This window comes from Giraffa tippelskirchi, chromosome X (genome assembly GCF_054371585.1).
Source record: "Giraffa tippelskirchi isolate mGirTip1 chromosome X, T2T-mGirTip1v1.2.pri, whole genome shotgun sequence".
Lineage (NCBI taxonomy): Eukaryota > Metazoa > Chordata > Mammalia > Artiodactyla > Giraffidae > Giraffa > Giraffa tippelskirchi.
Genome location: NC_137289.1, coordinates 91,587,981 through 91,612,245, shown reverse-complemented (window position 1 = coordinate 91,612,245; position 24,265 = coordinate 91,587,981). Strand labels below are relative to the sequence as shown.

At 39.0% G+C, this 24,265-nt stretch overlaps 1 protein-coding gene across 2 annotated transcripts in view; it reads left to right on the top strand.

Annotated features, from left to right (window-relative positions):
* Positions 1 to 24,265, top strand: part of AR (androgen receptor) — a 202,595-nt gene that overhangs the window by 131,275 nt on the left and 47,055 nt on the right. The gene's annotated exons all lie outside the window — the stretch shown is intronic.

Genomic DNA, 24,265 nt, shown 5'->3' with positions numbered 1-24,265 from the left:
ATACAAATGTTAGAATCATGTTCCTAGACTCTTTGCTTTGAGCCTACTTGGAGAAGTGTACCACAGAATGTTTTCTATGGGGCCAGGAGAAAGAGAACTCCATTCCCCTCCTCTTTGATGTCATAAACCAGAAAATATTGTCTTTTAGGACAGAGCTAAAAATTTGACAGAGGCAAAATCGTGTTCTCTTTTATCAAGGTTTTTATTGTCCTTCCTCTCTTGGGACACCTGATAGTGTGGATGGACCATGATTTCACTGTGGCACCTGGATGTGGGCCCTGGAGACTGCGGACCTCTTACAGGTCCATAAGTTAAATAATCACATTTCTCTGGTTCCATGTTCACAAGTTCCTTCACTTTTTCAGCATTGATTCAGCCATGAGGCATTTAATGAAAAGACTTAAAAGATTTTCAGTGCTTTGAACCACAGGATCTTTAAATGCTAACCTGCTAAAAATTAAAAGAAGAGAACTAAAATATCTAAAAAGTTGACCAAGCTATTTTGTAGAAGAGGAAACTGAGGCCCAAGGAGAGAGGAAGTGACTTTCCTAGGTTCATAGAACATATAAATGGCAGAAATGAAGGTTTCCCAGTAGTTTCTTATTTCTTGTCTGAGGGGTTCTCCAGCCTCACAGCTTCAGAGATTGTTGCCTTGGAACCTCCAAGAATTATGTGAGGCCACATAATAAATCTTTATCTTGACTGCAGGGATATCTAAAATGACTATTGATGACTGACACTTTCCGCAGATAGCATCCATTTATTCAACAGTCAGTGTTTATTTGTTGTGTGCACTAGACCTATACAAGGCACTGGGATAAGAGATAATAACAAAAACTAGTTATTGCATACTCAATAAGTATCAGTTGTTTTATAGACATTTTCTCATTCAATCCTCACAATAACCCTATGATGTGGGTATTATCATTTGTCCCATTTATAAATGAAGGAATTGAGGCACAGAAGAGTTAAAGTGACTTGCCCAAAGTCATGTGACTCTTTAGTGACTATGGAGTGAACACGACACAGAGTTTCCAACATAATGGGCTTCCCAGGTGGCTCAGTAGTAAAGAATCCTCCTGCCAGTGCAGGAGATGTGGGTTTGATCCCTGAGTCAGGAATATCCCTTTAGAAGGAAATGGCAACCCACTCCAGTATTCTTGCCTGGGAAATCACATGGACAGAGGAGCCTGGTGGGCTACAGTCCATGGGGTCACAAAGAGTCAGACACAACTCAGTGACTAAACATCAACAACAGCAATAGTCTGCCAGGTACAAAAGGTAGGAAGTGAACTTTAGGAATATTGAACGGACTGACCAAAGACAGGGCTGCATGAAAGCAGGATACTTGTTTAAGGAACATTCTGGAGTCCAGAGGTGGCTGAGGGGAACCTCATCAGATGCAACAGATCCCTTGATCAGCCTTCAATTGGCCTTTTATGCCTGTTCCCCACCCCCACCTTGTGTGAATGCTGGGCTGTACATTGCTATCCTACTCTACTTTCTGGGCTTTTTGGAAGCATGCTGCTATCTAGGTAGTGGAATGAAATGCAGTGAGAGAGAAGCAGATTCTATCTACCATTCCTTCTTTTCACTTCAAAATTCCATTTAGATAATAAAAGTGTTGAGCTAAACAATCTTGAATATTTTAGCAATAAATCTATAACAGCCTAAATCTTTTTAACAATAAATCTCTAAAATTTTATGGATACTCCAGATATTTCCATTGGCCAGCAATTCACTTTATAAGCATCAACCTTGTAAAATAGACCTGAGTTCAATCCTTGGCTCCAAAATAGATAGATATTGGGCCTTGAGCAACTCGTGTAACTTCTTTGTGCCTCTGTGAAGATAGTAATAGGTCACAGGGTTATTGTAAGAGCTGAATAATATGTAGCACATCTCCAGTGCTCAATAAGTTTTGATTTCATCTACTGAAATGGAGCTATGGTCATTAGTACACATACACTTCTGATGTCCCTTGGGTAGCAGAGAGGAGAGGTGGCAGATTGTATTTAAGGCAGTTCACTGGTAAAGAAGGCCTTGGGTTGGTGTAAGGTTCTCAAACAACCACTTGTCTTCGGTGTTACTTAATTGGTGATCTGAAGGTCCAATAACATTTGTATAAGAACATAGCTAAGGTTAATCTCTTCCTCTTTCCTCTTTGTCTCCCAGGGCACTATAAATAACATTTCCCAGAAAGCCCAGCATGCGTGTGTCCATTGCCTCTCTTGACTTTTGGGCTTTGGACATGAAGGTGTCAGAGCTCTCCATGTATTTTTGTCTGCAACAAGATTTGTCTGACCTCCCTGGTAAATCCAGATCCACAGCCACAGGCCAGGAGAAAAGCTAACAAAATTCATAAATTATCCTCCACATTCTTCAGCCATTGGTTTCCCTCATCCAGCCAGAGGTGTGTCTTAAAAGTATGTTGGGGCCAGATTCAATAGAAACCTGAGCCAGCACCTGTGTAAATACAATTTTAAAGCTTCTTTTCCTGAAGCCAGATGGGTATTTTTTAAAACTAGGCTAGGCTGTATTTTATCTAGAGTACTGTCTCCTACATTCTTAGTGCTTTGGACCCTTTGGAGAAATGTAGTCTGGTTGTACTATTATTGCTTTGTTATTTGTGAGGAAGGGGGCATTTCTTTCAAAAATCAGATAATGCCTTATTGTGGTCTGTGACTTTACTGTGTATAAAATGAAACTCTGCTCATGACTCATCATTCATTCTGCTTCCCATAGATTGACACACATACCCACTCTTCATTATTGATCCTATTAAAAGTCAGCCAGCCTGCATGTAACATACTACTTATCACTAACTGCTAACTGAATCATCTTTAGATCTTGTCCAAAACCCTATATAGAGTAGGGAGGTTAACATCTTGCCTAGGGACTGAAGGGCTCATCAGTAAGTGAGTATTCAATCCTTGAGGTCCCTTAGCTCTGCTCAGCTTCAAAACAGAGACAGAATCCTTCATTTGTGTTGCTTATGATTAAAGGCTTCCTGCTTCCCAATGTCCTGCAGGGCCTCTTCTGCTACCCCACTTCTATAGCCTCCATGGCTCTCTAGAAACCCTTCTGTAATCATGTCGCTTGGAAGAAGATTTTCTTGTCTCTTTTGCAATTTCAAGAGGACTAGTCAGCAACTTTTGGGCTTCCCTGGTGGCTCAGCAGTAAAGAATCTGCCTGCAGTGCAGGAAATGTGGGTTCAATCCCTGGGTCAGAAAAATCCCCTAGAGAAGGAAATGGCAACCCACTCCAGTATTCTTGCCTAGGAAATCCCATGGACAGAGGAGCCTGGCAGGCTACAGTCAGTGGAGTCGCAGAGAGTCAGGCATGACTTAACTACTAAACAATAGTCAGCAAGTTTACGTTAGATTGTGCTTCCATGGGAGCAGAGATAGATGCAGGAAACAGTAGAAAGGGCTATGGAAATGTGGAATGATTTCTCACCTAACTAGTTAAACCCTACAAAAATAAAGTGTTTTTTACTCAGAAGCCCTATTGATACAGGAGTAAAAGACTTGATTTGAGTCCAATGTTTGTTAACTCTGTGATCTTGGGAAAATGGCATGTCATCCCTGAGCTTTAGTTTTCTTGCTTGTAAAATCGGGATAATGATGATCACTAGAGAAATTCTAAGGATTACATGAGATAAGATAACTAGAAGTTTTCTTACATAGTGCCAGACTTCCTAAAAAAGTGAATCAAACAATGTTGACAACGCCTCTTAATGTGTGAATGAGAAATCAGCTCCATGTCAAATTTCAGCATGTTTACAGGGGTCCCATTATTTCACTCTAGAAATGCAGGTATAAGTTAAATAGTTCACCTGTTGCTATTTACCTGGATAGTTTGATAGCAATTATTTTTAGACATATGACATATTTGAGACATAAATCAGACTGTAATAGTTTTGCAGCTTTGTAGACATATTCATTCCCAAGTACCAAAGACCTAAAAGGAGTTAGCTAGAGCTATGAAGGGTAGAACAGAGGTAGGCAACACAGGGCTCCCTGGTACCTGACTCTTAGTTAGAAGGTACTTCAGACTATAGGCATTTGTATTCATGTACTCTAGTCTCATGGAGGGGCCTGGTAGGCTGCAGTCCATGGGGTCGTGAAGAGTCGGACACGACTGAGCGACTTCACTTTCACTTTTCACTTTCATGCATTGGAGAAGGCAATGGCAACCCACTCCGGTCCTCTCGCCTGGAGAATCCCAGGGATAGGGGAGCCTGGTGGGCTGCCGTCTATGGGGTCGCACAGAGTCGGACACAACTGAAACGACTTAGAAGCAGCAGTGTCAGGGAGGAAGAGCTGGAGGTATACTAGAAGAGGAGGAAGAAGAGGAAGAGTAGCTTTTACTCATTCATTTTGTTAAAAGCATGCATATATTGTATGAGGCCCTGTATGAGTCCAGAGATGAGTGTGAGATGACCCTGTTCTCAGAGAACTTCTGGTCTGATGGACATGCCCTCCAAGGTCAGCTAAAGTTTTACACTACAAAGGTTATTTGAGTACAGCAGAAGCAGTACGATGGGACAGGGGAGAGAAAAATCTACAGGCATAACTCCTCATACCTAAGGACAGCCCTGACTAAGATGGGCACAGTTTGAGGGGCCTATTCCCATCAGCAGGTCTGGAAGCCTTATCAACAACAACAAAAGATAATGATAATAATAATTATAGCAGCTAATATTTACTGAACATTTTCTTTGTGTTAGATGCTACACTAAATGCTTACTTAATCTTCACAACAATGTTATGAAGTAATAGATACTCTTCAGTTCAGTTAGTCACTCAGTTGTGTCCGGCTGTTTGTGACCCCATGAATTGCAGCACGCCAGGCTTCCCTGTCCATCACCAACTCCCGGAGTCTACCCAAACCCATGTCCATCGAGTCAGTGATGCCATCCAGCCATCTCATCCTCTGTTGTCCCCTTCTCCTCCTGCCCCCAATCCTTCCCAGCATTAGGGTCTTTTCCAATGAGTCAACTCTTCGCATGAGGTGGCCAAAGTATTGGAGTTTCAGCTTCAACATCAGCCCTTCCAATGAACACCCAGGACTGATCTCCTTTAGGATGGACTGGTTGGCTCTTCTTGCAGTCCAAGGGATTCTCAAGAGTCTTCTCCAACACCACAGTTCAAAAGCATCAATTCTTTGGCGCTCAGCTTTCTTCACCATCCAACTCTCACATAGGTATTCTTACTACCCTTATTTTGCAAATGGGGGAACTAAGACTCAAAGACTAAGAGAACAGGAAGGGAACTAACTCATCTCAATTCAACAAACATTCAGCATCTACTGTATGCTAGGCCTGTGCTAAGTGCTAGGGAGAGATGAGTAAAACATATTCTCAGTCCAATGGGAGCAAACCAATAAGTGCACAGTTAGGTTAATATATTCCAGGCCTTCTGCTTGATGCTGGAAACTCACTGATGAATGGCACACAGTTCTTCTTGCAAAGATCTCAAAGTTTACTGGGGGTTATCAGTGTGGAAACATATATTATGTACTGCTGTGAGAAGTGCCATAAGAAGGGTAAGTGCAAAATGGAAAAGAGATTGTAAAGCAAATGATTGGTTTAAATCAGACCCCCAAGGAAGCATGCTCACACTCTCCCCTTCCTCACCTTTACTCAGGCTTCTCCCCACCCCTGCTGCTTCAAGTGCCTTTTCTTAAGTCCCACCTTCCTTTAAGGCTTCACTCATGTGCCCACTCCTCTATGAAGCCTCCACCCCATCAAAAGGCATCCTGTCCTCTCCTGTACCCCACCTCTTTTACTCATGTCAACTTGACCCAATCTTCACTTGGTAATCCTTCTTCCTTGTTTGTTAATCTATCCATTATGCTCCTATAGGGTCATAGGGAAATGCCAAAAATTTAGACACATATCCAGTAAGAGGAAGGTCAGTCTCTAAGAGCAAGCTCTTTTATGATTCTGTGAGCATTTGACATCCATGTTGCTAGAAACACCTGTGAATGACCTGACCCCTCTTTGGAGCAGAATGTGATTGGTGTATTGCTTCAAGGAGACCGTCGTTGTTCTGGGAAATATTCCGAAGTTTGCTATTACCAGTGAATATGTACAGAGAATAGAGCCTGCAGATAAGCTGTCCTCTGATTAGCTTCAGACATGTTCCAAGCAGCTAAGATGTGGTAGATTTAGCCCTAGGAAATTCACTTGACCTTTCTAAGCCTCAGTTAATTCATCTATAAAATGGTGATAATATAGTGGTTGAAAAAGCCAAAGGAATTGATGCTGGTGAAAATAGTGTGTAAATTGAAAATTTTTCTTTGAGTATTAGTTTCTGGGAGATCTCCTTATCATCATTCAGGACAATCATGCCTATGTTATATAAATACTTGCCTCTGACATCTCTGGAAACCCTTTGCAAAGAGTTGTCTGTAGGAGAAACAGTTTAATTTGCAAATTGCTCCTTTGTTTGCATGTACATAAAGTACATCTGCAGTCACACCAGAATGATTACCTCTTTGAAATACCTCTCAGGGATCCTCAAAATGAATTGTATCCCCCCTCCCCAAATAGTCTATCACAAAGATAACCTCCAAATTCACTGACAATATGTCCAACCACTTTTGCAAGATATACGGCTAGGCAGATAAATTTATTTATGCAGGTAATTATTGTCTTCCAGCAAGTGAGCAGTAGCTAGAAGATGGCCAAGAGAGGTCATGAGGAGTGCCTTTCTTTTACAGCTCATCTTTGGGTCTTACTTGCAAGGTTATTAAAGGTCTGTGCAGATAAGTTGCAGTGTTTATGGCAAAAGCAAAGCTCGCTCTAAAAGCAAGCCCTTGTTTCATTGCTTAGTGTTTTTGATCTGACACTTGGCAGCATGGCAGTTTCCTAAGCTGCCGTATACAAATTGCAGGGGAACAGTGATATTATCTGAATGAATTAATTTGTTGTAAGTTATAAATATATGGGCTTTTTCTATTTCATCACCCTCAAAATTTTCTGTTTTTCCCAATGGAGCCATCTCTTGGCCTTTAATATGCTCCCTTTGAGCTCATGGGCATTGCTGCATGGATAACATAAGAACCTTGAGAAATTGCTTCCAAGGTCCTTTTCTTTATTTTATCTTGATACTCAAGTTACCAGAGTCAGTAGTGACTGTGGTGGGCTGACAGTGAAGTGGCAGCAAACCAAGCTTTGCCCTCTGGCTTCCCTTGACCCCTTCTATCCATCATCCAAGAGGCTCCAGGCCAGCATTCCACAGAGCAGCCTCACCAAACTCACTAGGACTGAAGGGAAACCAAGATTTCAAACAGTCATTATAGAAGGAAGGAATGGGACTTAGCATTTATAAAAACTACAGTTCTCTCTTTGTTGATTCTTTTCACTCCAGAAAGATAACTACTCCTTTTAGGAGACTTTCAAAACCTCAAAATTTTCTAGGACTTGGGCTGCTTCCTTAAGAAGCACATTGCAGAGAAATGTCATGGCCAACAAAATGTTAAAAGATCAATCATTCATTCACTCATGCATTCAATTAGTGTAAACTGATATATTTTTTTTTTATTTGCCAGACACCAAGAATGACAAAAAGTAGTACTTTTTATTCTTGTCTCCTTCACAATTTAATAAAGATAGCCATTCTTTCATTTTATAATGATCTGTCACATTTAATGCACTGCTGCATGTCTTTACATGGCAATGACACAAGAGAATGATAGAAAAGCTGAACGTGAATCTAACCACTTTCAAGGCTCCATTATGAAATACTGGATTTGCAATTTTAAAGAACTGTTTTGAAATGTTACCCCATAGCACTACAGGTTATAGAATCTTGCTGTCACAAAAGGCAAGAACATAGGTGATAATGACATGAATGAGATGAGAAGTTGGGAAGAGTTTAAGTGTTCATTTTCTTTTAGAAAAGAGTGGTGGCTCTTTGTTTAAACTTTAAACTAATGTTAAAGCACTAATGTTAAAGAACTGACCAGCCAATGCAGGAGACATAAGAGACATGAGTTCAATCCCTGGGTTGGGAAGATCCCCTGGAGGAGAACATGGCAACCCACTCCAGTATTCTTGCCTGGAGAATCCCATGGACAGAGGAATCTGGCAGGCTACAGTCCATAAAGTTGCAAAGAGTTTGACAAAACTGAATCGACTTAGCACACATGTGCGCACACACACACACACACACACACACACACACTTTATGCATGCATCATGGCAGAGTAAACCACTACTAGAAAAAAGAAAGCTAGCGTGTGACCCTAGGCAAGTCACTGAAGCTCTCTGGACTTCTGCTTCTGTATCTACAGGCTGTTAATGGTATTTGCTTTTTCTACTTCATGAGTATGTTGTGAGGTAGAAAGGGATTTGCTCATGTTACCATATCTTACAAATGTATAAGACTGATTTCAGGAACTTATAAAGGTAGACCTGCCTTCATTAATGACTTCCAATGTCTTTAAAGACCTCTGCAGACTTTATATTAGATCATTTGAGGTACAATTTACAAGACACTCTTGATATTCTTTTTGAGAAGAAGATTGGCACCAAAAGGCATGGTAGGATTTTTTTTTTTTTTAGGAGCCTTCCCTTGTGGCTCAGATGGTAAAGAATCTTCCTGCAATGCAGTAGACCCAGGTTCAATCCTTGGGTTGGGAAGATCCCCTGGAGAAGGGAATGGTAACTCAATCCAGGATTCTTGCTTGTAAAATCCCATGGACAGAGGAGCATGATTTTTTTAAAGATAAAATCCACATGCTACAATATTCACCCTTTTTAAGTGTTTAATTCCATGGTTTTAGTATGTTCGATAAATCGTGAAAACATTACCATTATTTGATTCCAGAACATTTTCATCATCTCAAAAAGATATCCTGTACCCATTAGCACTTACTCCCAATTTCCCCTCCTCTCAGGCCCTGGTGACTGCTAATATTTTCTGTCTCTATGGATTTATAAATTCTGAACATTTACCTCAGTGGAACATTACATGACATTTGTATATGGATCCTTTCACGTAATATGATGTTAATCCATGTTTTAGTATGCATTAGTATTTCATTTTTTCTGATTGAATAATAATTGGTTGGTTATATGGGGCTTTCCTGGTGGCTCAGATGGTAAAGAATCTGCCTGCAATGCAAGAGACCTGAGTTCGATCCCTGGATTGGGAAGATCCCTTGGAGAAGGGAATGGCTACCTACTGCAGTATTCTTGCCTGGAGAATTCCATGGACAGAGGAGCCTGGTGGGCTACGGTTGATGGGGTCACAAAGATTTGGACACAACTGAGTGACTAACACTTGCACTTTCATGGTAACTCTACGTTTAACAGGGACTAAGGGTTTTCTTTTTTTTTTTTAAATGAGACTTCACCATTTTACAGTTCCATCAGCATTGTATGAGGGTTTGAATTCCTCCACATCTTTACCAACTCATTATTATGTTGCATTATTACTTTTTTATTATTATACCCATCCTAGTGGGTGTGAAGTGGTACTGTATTGTGGTTTTGATTTGTGTTTATATAATAGCTAATGATGTTATGCATCTTATCATATGGTTTTTGGGCATTTCTTTATCTTCTATAATCAAATAACTGTTCATACCATTTCCCATGTTTTCATTGGATTATTTCTTTTTTGCTGTTGACTTGTAAGTATTCTTTGTGAGTTATAGACACAAGTCTCTTATCAGATACATAATTTGCAAACATTTTCTCCCATTCTGTAAAACTGTCTTTTCATTTTTTTGATGGTGTCTATTAATGAAGTTCAGTTTATCCGTTTTTTCCCTCTATTGCTTGTGTTTTGGTACCTTATCCAAAACTTTATGCCTAATCCAAGGTCACAGACATTTACATTTATGCTTTCTTCAAAGAATTTTGTAGTTTTAACTGTTCCATTTGGGTTTTTGATCCATTTGGAATTGATTTTCTTTTTTTTTTTTTTTTAAGATGATGTGAGGTGAGAGTCGAACTTCATTTTTGCATGTAGATAACATGCTGTCCCAGCATTATTTGTTGAAAAGAGTATTGTTTCTCCACAGTCATCTTAGCATCCTTGCTAAAAACTATTAATCATAAATATATGCACTTATATCTGGACTTTCAGTTCTATTCAACTGAACTATATATCTTTCCTTATGAAACTAGTACACCATCTTAATGACTGTAGCATCATAGTAAGGTTTGAAATTGGAAAGTATGAGTCCTCCAAATTTGTCCTTCATTTTCAAGATTGTTTTGGCTATTCTAGGACACTTGCATTTTCATATGCATTTTTGGAAAACCTTGTAATTTCAGGAAAAGTAATAGTTGGGTTTTGGTAGATCAGAGTGGGGAGTTTTGTCATATTGACAATATTAAGTCTTCACATTCATGAACACAAGACTTCTTTCCATTTATTTAGATGTTCTTTAATTTCTTTCAGTTATGTTTTGTAGCTTTAAATGTACAAATTTCATAGACTTTTATTAAATTTATCCCTAAAGACTTTATTCTTTTTGATGCTTTTGTAAATAGAGTTGATTTCTTAATTTTATTTTGGATTACTCATTGCTAGTCTAAAATGTAACTAATATGTGTATATTGATCTATTATACTGCATCCTTGCTGAATTAATTTATCAACTCTAATAGTTATTTTGCATATTTTTAGAATTATCTTTGTATAAGATAATGCAGTCTGTGAAAAGAGATAGTTTTCTGTCTTCTTTTCCAATCTGCATGCCTTTTATTTCTTTTTCTTGTCTAATTGCTTTGACTAGAATATCCAGTACAATGGTGAATAGAAGTGATGAGAACTGACATCTTTGTTTTGTCCCCAATCTTAGGGGGAAAGCTTTCAGCTTTTTACCATTAAGTATGGTGTTAGCTCTGGGTTTTTCATAGATATCCATTATCAGGTTGAGGAAGTTTCCTTCTAGTCCTGGTTTATTGAAATATTTTTATCAAGAAACATTGCTGGATTCTTTCAAATGTTTTTTCTGTGTCTATTTAAATCACATGTGGTTTTTGTCTTTTATTCTGTTAAAATGTTATATTACATTGATTGATTTTTGTTGTTGAACCAACCTTACATTCCTGGGATAAATTTCACATGGTTATGGGGTATAAACCTTTTTATGTATTGCTTTTTGGTTTGTAAGTATTTTGTTCAGATTTTACCTCCATATTCTATTCATTAGAAAACGTGATCTGTAGTTTTCGTCTTGCCCTATCTTTGTCTTATTTTGTTATCAGGGTAATAATACCTTCAAAATAAATTGGAAAGTGTTCCTTCATCTTATTTTTCTCTTTCAGAAGTATTTGTGAAGAATTGGTATAAGTTCTTCTTTAAACATTTGGTAGATTTCAGGAATAAAGCCATGAGTCCTTGGACTGTTCTTTGTGGGAAATTATTATTATTACTACAATTATTATCATTCTTTAGTATCTTTGTTATAGGTATATTCTGACTTTAGTTTTGAGTCAGATTTGACAGTTTGTTTCTTTCTAGTAATTTTAATTTCATCTGTGTTACTCAGTTTGTTGGCATATATTGTTTGTGGCATTCTCATATATAATTTTTTTTTTTATTTCTGTAAGATTTTGTTTGGTAAAAATGATTCAATAAATTACCTTTATTTCTATAGTATTCTCTCTTCTTTCATTCCTGATTTTCATAATTTGAGTCCTGTTTTGTTTTTTGTTTTTTCTCTTGGCCAGCCTACTAAAAGATTTGTCAATTTGTTGATCTTTCCAAAGAATCAAAATTTGGTTTTGTTCATTTTCTCTTTTATTTTCTATTGTCTATTTTATGTCTTAATTTTTAAATTATTTTTCCTTCTGCTTTTTCTTTTTTAGCTTACTTGCCTTTTTCTAGTGTCTTAAGATAGAAGATTATGTTACTTATTTGAGCTCTTTCTCAATAGCTGTAAATAATGTAAATGTACTATAAATTTTCTTCTAGGCACTGCTTTTATTGAATTCCAACAGCTTTGGCATGTTGTCTTTCCATTGCAATTTATCTGAAAGTATTTTCTTATTTCCCTTGTGATTTCTTCTTTGAACAATTGATTATTTAGGCTGCCTTAACTTTCACATATCTGTGAATTTCTCAAACTTCCTTATTGCTAATTTCATTCTATTAATATTTTTTATAAGAGACCATCCTTTGTATGATTTCGGTCCATTTGAACTTAGAGATTTGTGTTATGGTTTAACTATGTTCTTTCCTGGAGGATGTTCAATGTGCATTTAAAAATATGTATGATGGTGTTTTGGGGTACAGCATTCAATAGATATTTGTTAAACCTGATTTTTATAGTGTTGTCACTACTTCCCTTTTCTTACGTTCTGCTTACTTATTCTATTCTTATTGAAAATGAGGTCTTCAAATTTCTATTATTTAACCATCTATTTTTCCATTCAATTCTGTCAGTTTGTACTTTATGTTTTTTGGGCTCTGTTATTAGATTCTTATATGTATTACTGTATGTCTTCCTAATGAATTCAACTTGATACTGTTACAACATGACCATCTTTGTCAACAGTCACAGACTTTGTCTTGATGTCTATTTTGTCTGATATAGTATACCCATTCCAGCTTTCCTTTGGTTACTGTTTACATAGAATACTTTTTCTGTTCTTTTACTCTCAAAGTGTTTGTCTCTGAATCTAAGGTGTCTCTTGTGGACAGCGTGTAGTTTTATCTCATGATTTTTTCCAATTCATTCCTCAAATCTGTCTTTTAATAGCAGTGTTTAATCCAATTACACTTAATTACTTATTAAGCAGGATTTACACCTGCTAAACCTCATAGTTTGTTGTTGCTGCTGTTTACTCTTGTCTTTGTTATTTGATTGTTTAGTGAGTTTTTAAAAACTAATTCTAAATGCCTGGGAATATGTTGAAGCTTTTCAAAACCTCCAGTGGATATTTCATTTCTTTACTTCTTTTTTTAAGCTCTTTGGTTAGCTCATTGTTTGCCACAATTGTTACCACCAACTCAGCCAGCCTTGAAGTTCAGCATTTGTCTCTGATTATTTTCTACAAACTCCCCCAGGGAAAAAGCTATTCACACTGGCAAGCTTTGAGTTAGGTTAAATAAACATAGCTTTGAAAATGGAGTCTTTCAGGGAATCCTCAGACAGGTCAAACAGTAACGGTTCCTTGAGAAAGGGGCTTTATTTTTTTTTTTTTTATAAATTTATTTATTTTAGTTGGGGGCTAATTACTTTACAATATTGTAATAGTTTTTGCCATACATTGACATGAATCAGCCATGGGTTTACATGTGTTCCCCTTCCTGGACCCCCCACCCACCTCCCTCCCCATCCCATCCCTCTGGGTCATCCCACTGCCCCGGCCCTGAGCCCTTGTCTCATGCATCGAACATGGAATGGTGTTCTGTTAAGGGGCTTTAAAGGAGTCCCAACCCCTTTCTGTCTCCTCCAGTGATTAACCAAGCTGCTTGTTTTTACCATCATTGCAGACTATTGGTTTTCATGGTAACTATGGAGCTGGGAGGGGATGATGGGCAATAGGGCAAGTTTAAATATCATAAAGCTTTGAATAAATCCTCTTCAGATTGATAAAGCATTTGTTTAATTTCTAGAGTTCTGAAAATGTTTATTCTGACCATCTTTTGGCCAGTTTTATAATTTATTTCATGGAGGAGAGAATTTTAGGAGTTCTTCACTTCATCATTTACTCTGACATCACTCCAGTCTAAAACAGTTTGATCGAGCACTCCTCAACATGTACACCCATGGCTGATTCATGTGAATGTATGGCAAAAACCACTATAATATTATAATTAGCCTCCAATTAAAATAAATAAATTATTTTTTTTAAAGTGAATATCTACAGTGTCCAGGAAAAAGACCCTGAAAGTTACTTGGATTTTCACGATCTTTCTGCTGTTGCTGAGGTCACTTACCCCAATGTTGTTTTTTGTTTGACAAACAAGAAGAAAGATGTTTTTTGCATGTGATATAAAAATATAAGCCAGACCATGTTCTCCCTCTACTTAGAATCCTCCATTGTATCCCAATCTCACTCATGGTAAGAGTATTTGACCTATAAATTAATGACCTTTATGATCATAAATGATCTCTTCTGCTGTTAGCTCTCAGACTTCATCTTCTACAGCTGTAGCCACACTGGCTTCTTTGCCAGTTCTCAAACGTGATAAGTATTCTTCCACATCAAGGACCTACATCAACTGTTCCCTTAGCAATGAATGCTTTTCCCTTTGATACTTGTGTGGCTCACTTTCACTTCCTTTAAGTTTTGGCCAAGTGTCACCCCAATGAAACCTGTCTTCTTCACCACTCAAAATCATTGTCACTAAGCACTCCTCATTCCCTTTATTATGTTTTTTGTTCATTGCACTTGGTGCTTTCTAACATACAATTTAATTTTTTCTAATTTGTTGGGTGTGCTGTTTATTGTCTGCTTCCTTCCCTCTTTCACATCCCCACACACATTAAAATGGATATTAGTCAAGATAGATTTGTGATTATTTGTTCAGTGATATATTTCAAGCATCTAGAATATTGCTTGGCATAAATTTTTAATAGATATTCAATTAATTAATTCTGCCTTAATATTTCACCTGTCATATGGCAAAGAAAACAATGCTTATTATATATTCTGCTACTTAGGAGGTGTTTAGCCATTTTTCATTGAATGACACAATGAATATTATGCTCCATTTCTAACCCTTTATTTTTCTAATATTCTCAGGTAAATGAAAGTGAAAGTCATTTAGTCATGTCCAACTTTTGGGGGCCCATGGACTATAGTCCATGGAATTCTCCAGGCCAGAATACTGGAGTGTGTAGCCTTTCCCTTCTCCAGGGGAATCTTCCCAACCCAGGGATAGAACCCAGGTCTCCTGCATTGCAGGCAGATTCTTTACCAGCTGAGCCACAAGGGAAGCCCAAGAATACTGGAGTGGGTAGCCTATCCCTTCTCCAGCAGATCTTCCCAACCCAGTAATCAACTCAGAGTCTCCTGCATTTGCAGGCAGATTCTTTACCAACTGAGCTATCAGGGAATGTTCAACCTAAATGAATTTTCCCAGATAACTGATCTCTAAAAAGCTAGGTTTTAACATTTTTATGTATCTCTTCATGTAATGGGTACAGTGGTTTTCATGCCATCCAGAACATAGCAGAGTGACTGTAATTTAACATTTTTGTTGAATTTTGAAAACATATGGAAAAATAATCAGAATGAGCGAATATACTGTGTGGCAAAGCTTTCATCTCTTACTTAACTGTATAAGCTTCAACAATTCTGTTAACCATTCTCAGATTCAATTTCATCATTTGAAAAATAATAAAAATAACTTCTCTGAATTGTTGTGAGGTTCAAGCAAGATAATGCATAGGGACACTATAAGTTTTAAAGCTACCAACAAATGCAAGGTGGAGTTGATATAAATATTTATGATTTAGTAAGATGATGAATACATATAAACTGATTCCTAGTGGTGAGTGCTTAGGGAACAGAGAAGGAGCACACTCAATATGAGAACAACTAAACCTGAATAACATCAGCATTCAGTTCAGTTAAGTTCAGTCGCTCAGTTGTGTCTGACTCTTTGTGACCCCATGAATTGCAGCACGCCAGGTCTCTCTGTCCATCACCAACTCCCAGAGTCTACCCAAACCCATGTCCATCGAGTCAGTGATGCCATACAACCATCTCATCCTCTGTCGTCCCCTTCTCCTCCTGCCCCCAATCCTACCCAGTATTAGGGTCTTTTCCAATGAGTCAACTCTTCGCATGAGGTGGCCAAAGTATTGGAGTTTCAGCTTCAAAATCAGGCCTTCCAATGAACACCCAGGATTGATCTCCTTTAGGATGGATTGATTGGATCTCCTTGCAGTCCAAGGGACTCTCAAGAGTCTTCTCCAACACCACAGTTCAAAAGCATCAATTTTTCGGTGCTCAGCTTTCTTCACCGTCCAACTCTCACATCCATACATGACCACTGGAAAAACCATAGCCTTGACTAGACGGACTTTTGTTGGCAAAGTAATGTCTCTGCTTTTAAATATGCTATCTAGGTTGGCCATAACCTGCCTTCCAAGGAGTAAGTGTCTTTTAATTTCATGGCTGCAATCACCATCAGCAGTGATTTTGGAGCCCAAAAAAATAGTCTGACACTGTTTCCACTGTTTCCCCATCTATTTCCCATGAAGTGATGGGACCAGATGCCATGATCTTAGTTTTCTGAATGTTGAGCTTTAAGCCAACTTTTTCACTCTCCTCTTTCACTTTCATCAAGAGGCTCTTTAGTTCTTCTTCACTTTCTGCCATAAGAGTGGTGTCATCTGCATATCTGAGGTTATTGATATTTCTCCCAGCAATCTTGATTCCAGCTTGTGTTTCTTCCAGCCCAGTGTTTCTCGTGATGTACTCTGCATATAAGTTAAATAAGCAGGGTGACAATATACAGCCTTGACGTACTCCTTTTCCTATTTGGAACCAGTCTGTTGTTCCATGTCCAGTTCTAACTGTTGCTTCCTGGCCTGCATACAGGTTTCTCAAGAGGCAGGTCAAATGGTCTGGTATTCCCATCTCTTTCAGAATTTTCCACAGTTTATTGTGATCCACACAGTCAAAGGCTTTGGCATGGTCAATAAAGCAGAAATAGATGTTTTTCTGGAACTCTCTTGCTTTTTCGATGATCCAGTGGATATTGGCAATTTGTTCTCTGGTTCCTCTGCCTTTTCTAAAACCAGCTTGAACATCTGGAAGTTCAGAGTCAGTTCACATATTGCTGAAGCCTGGCTTGGAGAATTTTGAGCATTACTTTACTAGCATGTGAGATGAGTGCAATTGTGCAGTAGTTTGAAACATCAGCATTACCTGTCATTAATTGAAAATAAGGTTATATTCTTAATGTTCTAGGGTGAGCCTCTTTCAATACTGGAGTTTTGCAAGTCTTTTAGCCCTAGATTACTAAGAATTTTTGATGTTTTACATGTTTTGGAGCCAAAGGTGACTTCCGTGTTTCCTAGGAAAATCTCTGATGTCGTTGGTGCTGAAAATGTACTTCAAAATGCATAGACTGTCAGATAACTAGGGACCTCGGAGGCAGTGAAAAAAGAACAGAAAATTAAACTTGGTTGTCAGCTCATGTTCCTCAAGTTGACCAGGCTGGGATTTTTTTGTTTGATTGTTTTGTTTTGTTGTTGTTGTTTGGTTTTGGTTTGGTTTTCATTAAGGAATGCCTAGCAACATTTACCTTTGGATTTTTCTGACTTTCCAAATCACAAACGGAAAGAAGTAATGTATTTGTTTCTTTTTGTCCTGCATTATAGAGGAATTTTAGAATTAATAACAGACTTCTCACATTATCAGTGACCATTATTTTTGTTTGTAGTTCAGTTGATTTCAACATTTTCAGTGAGAATTGTTTGGGGGAACTCTAGTACATGGCAGGAAAATGCGTTATCTTTATGGCAGATTGATGGCACATGTGAACCTTTCTTGATAAATGTAGTCTCCCTGCCTTCTAGTTGGAAGGTTGGAAAGTAAAGCTTTTAAGTAAGCACTCAGTATTCCTTCTACAAAGGTCCGTCTAGTTAAAGGTATGGTTTTTCTATTAGTCATGTATGGATGTGAGAGTTAGACTATAAAGAAAGCTGAGTGCTGAAGAATTGATGCTTTTGAACTGTGGTGTTGGAGAAGACTCTTGAGAATCCCTTGGACCACAAGGAGATCAAACCAGTCAATCCTAAAGGAAATCAGTCCTGAATGTTCATTGGAAGGACTGATGTTGAAGCTGAAACTCCAATACTTAGGCCACCTGATGCGAAGAACTGACTTATTGGAAAAGACCCTAATGCTGGGAAAGATTGAAGGCGGGAGGAAAAGGGGATGACAAAGGATGAGATGGTTGGATGGCATCACCAGTGCGATAGACATGAGTTTGAGTAAGCTCAGGGAGTTGGTGATGGACAGGGAAGCTTGGTGTGCTGCAGTCCATGGGATCGCAAAGAGTCAGACACGACTGAGTGAATGAACTGATTCCTTCTACTGCCCTGCAAGCCTCCAGCTGTTATTTTCCTGATCAGATCAAATACTTTTGATAGTTATAAAAAGAAAAAAGACTTTATTTTTATTTATTTTTGGAGGAGTTATTTTATCTTTAATTTTATTATTATTATTTTTTAATTTTTTTATTTTTTAAATTTATTTATTTATCTATTTTTTTTACTTTACAATATTGTATTGGTTTTGCCATACATTGACATGAATCCACCATGGGTGTACATGTGTTCCCCTTCCAGAACCCCCCTCCCACCTCCCTCCCCATCCCATCCCTCTGGGTCATCCCAGTGCACCAGCCCCGAACACCTTGTATTATGCACCGAACCTGGACTGGCAATTCGTTTCACATATGATAATTTACATGCTTCAATGTCATTCTCCCATATCATCCCGCCCTCACCCTCTCCCATAAAGTCCAAAAGACTGTTGTATATGTCTGTGTCTCTTTTGCTGTCTCCCATACAGGGTTATCTTTACCGATATACTAAATTCCATATATATGTGTTAGTATACTGTATTGGTGTTTTTCTTTCTGGCTTACTTCACTCTGTATAATAGGCTCCAGTTTAATATAGAAAGGTAAAGATAGAGTGGAATGTAGCCAACGTATTTGGCTCCATCTAAGGCAAATAATCTGGCTTCTCTGATAGCTCAGTTGGTAAAGAATCCACCTGCAATGCAGGAGACCCCAGTTCAATTCCTGGGTCGGGAAGATCCACTGAAGAGGGATAGGCTACCCACTCCAGTATTCTCGGGCTTCCCTTGTGGCTCAGCTGGTAAAGATTCCACCTGCAATGTGGGAGACCTGGGTTCAATCCCTGGGTTGAGAAGATCCCCTGGAGATGGGAAAGGCTACCCACACCAGTATTCTGGCCTTGAGAATTCCATGGACTGTATAGTCTATGGGTTGCAAAGAGTTGGACATGACTGAGCAACTTTCACTTTCAGGGCAAATAATCTACAGCAAAATGACTTTAAAAACTCCAGTGTTGAAAGAGGCTCACCCTAGAACATCAGGGATATAAAATAATTTTCAACTAATGATAGGTAGTGCTGATGTTTTAAGACTTAACTGAATATTTTTTAATTAGTTTATTTATTTATTTTTTAACTTTACAATATTTTTTAAATAAATTTATTTATTTTAGTTGGGGGCTAATTTCTTTACAATATTGTAGTGGTTTTTGCCATACATTGACATGAATCAGCCATGGGTTTACATGTGTTCCCCATCCTGAACCCCCCTCTCACCTCCCTCCCCATGTTTTGCCATACATTGGCATGAATCCACCATGGGTGTACATGTGTTCCCCTTCCAGAACCCCTCTCCCACCTCCCTTCCCATCCCATTCCTCTGGGTCATCCTGGTGCACCAGCCCCGAGAGTCTTTGATGACAAACAAGTCATTAATTTCACACTTTGTTTCATCCGTTAATCTTGGCTCTTTCCAACCTGCATGCCATTCAAATACATCATTTCCTTTACTTGGTATTCAATGATGTCTTCAAATATTTCATTGTATTAAGGTTTTAACTGCATAGCATTGTATTCAAGGCTGTTTATGACCTAGCCACCATCTAATTTGTCACCTTCACCTTCTACTTCCTGTCTTCTTAAAGCAGGAGGTCTATATGAAATGCAGCAGACAGGAAAGATGGTCTAGAACTGAATATTTCAGGGCTTTCTTTAACAGAAAAATGTGTGTGTGTGTACTGGAGGCAGGAAGCAGAGATGGATACAATGAAATATTTGAAGACATCATTGAATTCAACCATAGAAAATGTTTAATAAGTATCCTATGATAGTTAAAGGACAATCTTTGAGTGTGTATCTACTGTGTTGCAAACACAACTCTAAGCAACTGGGAAAGCAACAGTGAATAATACAAAGGCCTTGCCCTTAAGCTAGGTGAACTTTTGGTGGAAAAAGACAAGCAATAAATGAGTGATAATAATTTAGATATTTTCAGATGGTGATACATAAAATGAAAGAAAGCTGAGCGCCACAGAATTGATGCTTTTGAACTGTGGTGTTGGAGAAGACTCTTGAGAGTCCCTTGGACTGCAAGGAGATCCAATCAATCCATCCTAAAGGAGATCAGTCCTGGGTGTTCATTGGAAGGGCTGATGTTGAAGCTGAAACTCCAATACTTGGGCCACCTCATTTGAAGAGTTGACTCATTGGAAAAGACCCTACTGCTAGGTAGGATTGGGGGCAGGAGGAGAAGGGGACGACAGAGGATGAGATGGTTGGATGGCATCACTGACTCGATGGACATGGGTTTGAGTAGACTCCAGGCATTGGTGATGGACAGGGAGGCCTGGCGTGATGCAGTTATGGGGTTGCAAAGAGTCGGACACGACTGAGCGACTGAACTGAACTGAACTGAACTTGGAGTGAAATGAAAGACAAGATAGATTCAGCAACATTATACATAACTCATCTCTCATATCTAATATTTCCCTACTACAAACCACTTTCACATACATTCTATATCATTTGTTTTGTAAAACTCTAGGATGTAGACAACGCCATTATTTTTATCCTCATTTTCTAAATGAGTAATCAAAGCTCAGACTTGCCTTAGGCCATTTGGAGCTGTGATTTGACACTTACTGTTCTGGTTGCCAGTTTAGTACTCTTTATATTTCCGTTTTGTGGAGCTTCGGTCAGATTGTGGAAGATCCAGAAAGCCAAGAAGAAAAGTGTGAGCTTGATTCCTATCACCCTCACTAGAGCTAACCATAACATTAAAAGAATCAGTAATGATCATGGCTTTATAACCAATCCCAAGAACCCTTCCCATTGAGCAATGGCTGAGGAGCCTGGCTGAGGGCCCATTCCTGGTACTGGTTTAATGGGCATCTGTGTTTCTGGGTGGGTGGGACAGGTAAGCGAATGGTTAAATCCTTAGAATCACAAGGACTCAGCTACCTAATAAGTCCTTCTCATTGAAGACCTGCCCTTTGGCAGAGCACAGACTGTGTTGTTTAGAGTTGTCTAGCCTATTCCATAAGCCCAAAGATCGTATTCTAGGAGAAAAAAAAAAAAGTACTAGAAATCAATAATGCTTGGGATTGCTCTTCATAGAAGAGAGTCCTTGGGTGATTAGGCCAGAGGTTCTACGCTGTCTCAGCCCCAGAGAAATAATGTCCATAGGATACGTGACCGTAAACAGGAGCTGGTCTCCCTTCAGTCTATGTAGGCCACTCAGGGAAGAGACGCTTAGCTACTTTTTTCTATAAAGTGTTTCTGTTTTTCAGACAAAGCCTTTAGGGTCAAGAAAGTCGAGATTGGAAAAACAAGATAGAAATGCAAACTGGCTTTAGCTCTCCTTGAGTCACACTCAGGTGGACTCTGAGACTCTCAGCACAAGTTCTAATATGAATAGAAGACTTCTGAACCTACCTTCCATAGTCTGCTACTGTTTTCTTATGCCTAAGATTCCCTTCTAGTTATAGATCGGGGGCAAGGGGGGGCAAGGAAGATCAAGAGAGAAGTAAAAACATACACCTGGTCACATAGTGATTCAGTGAGACAGCAGGGCTGGTCCTTAGGTCTTTCTCCTTCTTGCTCTGTGCTTTTTAACTATTCTGTGCTACCTCTTTCTTTTAAGTATAGCGTCAGGGCCCATATGAGAAAAGATATCACGTTGACAAAGACAAACATCTACATCACAGGTCATACAGACCTGGCTTCTGATTCTGCTTCTGCCACTTATTAGCTGGTGACTGTAAGTGAGTCATTCAGCATCTCTGAGCCTTATTTTCTTCAACCTTAAAATAAGAATAGCAGTTATCAAAAAGAATTTTTACAAGAATTAAATGAGTCAACATCTTTGAAGGTACCTAGAATAGTACACAAAGCACAAAGGGTTACCTCCTCTCTCCATTGCTTTCACCAGGAACTTCAAGTATTACTCTTCCTTGACACTAGGAAGAGACAGTGGGTATACGGAGAAAATAAAGGGCAAACCAGTCATATGAGAGGCAAATAAAATATTTTCCTGGTTATAGTAGTTCAGTAGAAAGCATATGGTAACCTGGATTGAAACTGGGATATATTCTTTGGTATCAATAGGCACACTGTATCTTAGGTTGCCTCATAAATTGAAGATAATGGCCTGTACCCTCCTTACTTTGAAGGAAGGCTCAGCAAGATAACGAATATGAAAATGACTTTGAAGTAATAAATGAAATGTGTAAAGAATACTGTGGGCAAAACCCCGCGTTTTAGTGAAATCATTGTCATTGACTCATTTAATCTTGGTCAAGTCCACTCTGCTTTCTGGATCTTGATTTCCTCATCTGTAAAATGAGAACATTGGACTAAATGATCTCAGCAGAGGCTATTGCCTCCTCTGATATTCAAGGAGTATATTATTTAAATAATAATAGATAAGATCTGTATAATGTCTTATGCTTTATTATTTTATATCTACTATCAATGTGAGGATAGCACTGAGCTGCTAGAACTGCTAGACTGGGGATAGAGAGACATGAATTTTTGTTTCTTGTCCCTACTTTGACATGTTCCCCCCCGCCATTTTTGGACTCTAAGTTTCTTAATCTGTGGAATAGGAGATATGAGGGTTGGACTAAGTCAGTTCAGTTCAGTTGCTCAGTCGTGTCCGACTCTTTGCAACACCATGAACCGCAGCACGCCAGGCCTCCCTGTCCATCACCAACTCCCAGAGTCCACCCAAACCCGTGTCCATCGAGTCGATGATGCCATCCAGCCATCTCATCCTCTGTCGTCTCCTTCTCCTCCTGCCCTCAATCTTTCCCAGCATCAGGGTCTTTTCCAATGATTCAGCTCTTCGCATGAGGTGGCCAAAGTACTGGAGTTTCAGCTTCAACATCAGTCCTTCCAATGGACACCAAGGACAGATCTCCTTTAGGATGGACTAGTTGGATCTCCTTGCAGTCCAAGGGACTCTCAAGAGTCTTCCCCAACACCACAGTTCAAAAACATCAATTCTTCGGTGCTCAGTTTTCTTTATAGTCCAACTCTCACATCCATACATGACCACTGGAAAAACCATAGCCTTGGCTAGACGGACCTTTGTTGGCAAAGTAATGTCTCTGCTTTTTAATATGCTGTCTAGGTTGGTCATAACTTTCCTCCCAAGGAGTAAGCATCTTTTAATTTCATGGCTGCAGTCACCATCTGCAGTGATTTTGGAGCCCAGAAAAATAAAGTCCGCCACTGTTTCCACTGTTTCCCCATCTATCTGCCATGAAGTGATGGGACCGGATGCCATGATCTTAGTTTTCTGAATGTTGAGCTTTAAGCCAACTTTTTCATTCTCGTCCTTCACTTTCATCACGAGGCTCTTTAGTTCTTTGCTTTCTGCCATAAGGGTGGTGTCATCTGCATATCTGAGGTTATTGGTATTTCTCCTGGCAATCCTGATTCCAGTTTATGCTTCCTCCAGCCCAGCATTTCTCATGATGCACTCTGCATATAAGTTAAATAAGCAGGGAGACAATATACAGCCTTGATGCACGCCTTTTCCTATTTGGAACCAGTCTGTTGTTCCATGTCCAGTTCTAACTGTTGCTTCCTTACCTGTATACAGGTTTCTCAAGAGACGGGTCAGATGGTCTGGTATTCCCATCTCTTTCAGGATTTTCCACAGTTTATTGTGATCCACATAGTCAAAGACATTGGCATTGTCAATAAACCAGAAATAGATGTTTTTCTGGAACTCTCTTGCTTTTTCGATGATCCATCACATGTTGGCAGTCTGATCTCTGGTTCCTCTACCTTTTCTAAAACCAGCTTTAACATCTGGAAGTTCACGGTTCACGTATTGCTGAAGCCTGGTTTGTAGAATTTTAAGCATTATTTTACTAGCGTGTGAGATGAGTGCAATTGTGCGGTAGTTTGAGCATTCTTTGGCATTGCCTTTCTTTGGGATTGGAATGAAAACTGACCTTTTCCAGTCCTGTGGCCACTGCTGAGTTTCCCATATTTGCTGGCATATTGAGTCCAGCACTTTCACAGCATCATCTTTCAGGATTTGAAATAGCTCATCTGGAATTTCATCACCTCCACTAGCTTTGTTCGTAGTGATGCTTCCTAAGGCCCACTTGACTTCCCATTCCAGGATGTCTGGCTCTAGGTGAGTGATCACACCATCGTGATTATCTGGGTCATGAAGATCTTTTTTGTACAGTTCTTCTGTGTATTCTTGTCACCTCTTCTTAATATC